Source organism: Cryptomeria japonica, unplaced genomic scaffold (assembly GCF_030272615.1).
Source record: "Cryptomeria japonica unplaced genomic scaffold, Sugi_1.0 HiC_scaffold_172, whole genome shotgun sequence".
NCBI classification, from domain to species: Eukaryota; Viridiplantae; Streptophyta; class Pinopsida; order Cupressales; family Cupressaceae; genus Cryptomeria; species Cryptomeria japonica.
In genome coordinates, this window is record NW_026728994.1 from 205,001 (window position 1) to 208,037 (window position 3,037).

The following is a 3,037-nucleotide window of genomic DNA, read 5'->3' on the forward strand; positions in this document are numbered from 1 at the left end:
GCACCTCGCTGCCCACCTTGGTGTGCTCTGAGGTGCGCACCCGGGAGCGCTACGAAGTGTGCTCCAAGGTGCGGCGTGCACGTTGTCGGAGCCCGGTTTGCCCCGGGTGCGCACCTCGCCTGCACCTTGGCCGGGGTGGGCACCTTGGCTGGGTTTGCCCAGGGTGCGCTCCGAAGCGGGGTTACTGGAGCGCCCCCTCTTTTTTTGTCAGAGCGTTTGGTGGGGTTTCTCGCATTGGCTCTTCCCAGGCCCGGTTGTTGGGTGCGCTCCCACCCTGGCGCGCGCGAAGTTGGAAGTTGGGTTAATTGCCCGGGCGCGCACCTTCGCCAGGGTGGGCACCTTGGTGCGCACACCTTGGCTGGGCTGCGCACCAGGGCGGGCTCAAGATGGCACCAGCATTCCCTTTTTCTCACTATCTTTCAAAACGGAAATTTTAAAATCTCGTTTTTTTTTTGCCTTTTATGGAAATTAGTGAAGGCATCGCATCAAAGGTGCGCACCTCGCTGCCCACCTTGGTGTGCTCCGAGGTGCCCACCACGGTGCGCAACGCCGGTGCGAACCCGGGAGCGCCCCGATGTGTGCTCCAAGGTGCGGCGTGCACGAAGTCGGACCCCGGTTTGCCCCGGGTGCGCACCTCGCGTGCACCTTGGTGCGCACACCTTGGCTGGGTTGCGCGGCCTGGTGGGCACCATGGTGCGCACCAAGGAGCGCTCCGAAGTGTGCTCCAAGGTGCGGCGTGCACGAAGTCGGAGCCCGGTTTGCCCCGGGTACGCACCTCGCGTGCACCTTCGCCGGGGTGGGCACCTCGGCTGGGTTGCGCGCCCTGGTGCGCACCAAGGAGCGCTCCGAAGTGTGCTCCAAGGTGCGGCGTGCACGAAGTCGGAGCCCGGTTTGCCCCGGGTGCGCACCTTCGCCGCGGTGCGCACCATGGCGTGCACGAAGTCGGAGCCCGGTTTGCCCCGGGTGCGCACCTCGCGTGCACCTTCGGCGGGGTTGCGCGCCCTGGTGGGCACCATGGTGCGCACCAAGGAGCGCTCCGAAGTGTGCTCCAAGGTGCGGCGTGCACGAAGTCGGAGCCCGGTTTGCCCCGGGTGCGCACCTCGCGTGCACCTTCGGCGGGGTTGCGCGCCCTGGTGGGCACCATGGTGCGCACCAAGGAGCGCTCCGAAGTGTGCTCCAAGGTGCGGCGTGCACGAAGTCGGAGCCCGGTTTGCCCCGGGTGCGCACCTCGCGTGCACCTTCGCCGCGGTGGGCACCATGGCGTGCACGAAGTCGGAGCCCGGTTTGCCCCGGGTGCGCACCTCGCGTGCACCTTCGCCGGGGTGGGCACCTCGGCTGGGTTGCGCGCCCTGGTGCGCACCAAGGAGCGCTCCGAAGTGTGCTCCAAGGTGCGGCGTGCACGAAGTCGGAGCCCGGTTTGCCCCGGGTGCGCACCTCGCGTGCACCTTCGCCAGGGTGGGCACCTCGGTGCGCACACCTTCTCAATGTTTTCTTGCCTTTTCTGGAAATTGGTGAAGGCAGCGCATCAAAGGTGCGCACCTCGGTGTGCTCCGAGGTGCGAACCCGAGAGCACTCCGAGGTGCCCACGAAGTCGAAAGTCGGGTTAATTGCATTGTTTTCCCCGGGTGCGCTCCGAGGTGCGCAACATCGGCGCGCACCAAGGAGGGCTCCGAAGTGTGCTCCAAGGTGCGCACGATGGCGTGCACCTCTGGTGCGCACGATTCGGAGCTCGGTTTGACCGGGGTGCGCACACCTTGGCTGGGTTGCGCACCTTTTGTGCGCTCCAAGGTGCGCACGAAGTCGGAGCTCGGTTTGCCCCGGGTGCGCACCTTCGCCAGGGTGCGCACCTTGATGCGCACGCCTTGGCTGGGCTGCGCACCTTGGTGGGCGCCATGGTGCGCACCTTTCGTGCGCTCCAAGGTGCGCACGAAGTCGGAGCTCGGTTTGCCCCGGGTGCGCACCTTGGTGGGCGCCATGGTGCACTCCGAGGTGCCCAAGATTGGTGCGCACCAAGGAGCGCTCCGAAGTGCGCTCCAAGGTGCGCGCGAAGTCGAAAGTTGGGTTAATTGTCCGGTTTGCCTCGGGTGCGCACCTTGCGTGCACCTTCGCCAGGGTGGGCGCCTTGGTGCGCACACCTTGGCTGGGCTGCGCACACCTTGGCACCCGCGTTTCCTTCATTTTAAATTTTTTTTTTTTACAATCTCTCAAGTGGGAAATTCTATAATCTCAACTTTTTTTGCCTTTTCAGGAAACTTTTGAATGGAGCGCATCATTGGTGCGCTCCGAAGTGTGCTCCAAAGCTCTCTCCAGCTGCGTGCACCTGCCCCGGCCGCGCACCCGGCCCCGCCCAGCTTCGCTCACCTGTCCCGGGCGTCTGGTGCGGAACCTTAGAGTAAGAAACATCACCGTGCACCTTGGCCAACGTGCGCGACTCGACCGAGCGCGCACTGGCCGAGGTGCACACCGATTTCACCTGGGTGCGCGCGCAGCACCTCGGGCGCACCGGGGTGCGCGCACAACGCCCGGGTTGCACCGTGGCCTGTGTGCTCGGGGCGCCTCGGGTGCGCGCTCGGTGTCGCCCCCGCGCGCGCGGTAGTGCGGGCAGCGCACCCCGGCCCGGCCCGGCCCCGACGAGAACGCAAACGGGCAAAAGGTTTATTCAAATAGCATTGCGACGCCCGGCGAAAAACTAAAAAAGGGTGCAACACCGGGACTTCCCGGGAGGTCACCCATCCCAGTACTACTCCGGCCCAAGCGCGCTTAACTGCGGAGTTCTGATGGGATCCGGTGCACTAACGCTGGTATGATCGCACCCGTTATGAGCTTGTCGCAGTGTGTACTTAGCAAACCGCGACCCACGTGCGAATCCACCCCGGCCACCCACCCCCGTCGAGGTGCACACCCTCCCTCGCGAAGTGCGCCCCGTTCGCCAAGTGTGAGCCCTGCCCGGGTGCGCGCACCTTGCTAGGGCGTCGGGTGTGCACCCGGCCCGGCCTACGTGCGTGCACCTGGAGGGGGCGTCGTGTGCGTGCAGTGT

General features: G+C 65.5%; 1 non-coding gene across 1 annotated transcript; it reads right to left on the bottom strand.

The window, feature by feature from the left end:
• Nucleotides 1-2,696: 2,696 nt before the first annotated feature.
• On the bottom strand, nucleotides 2,697-2,815 carry LOC131867428 (5S ribosomal RNA). The gene has a single exon (XR_009365981.1). It is a non-coding gene; the product is annotated as a 5S ribosomal RNA (ribosomal RNA).
• Between the last annotated feature and the right edge of the window lie 222 nt (nucleotides 2,816-3,037).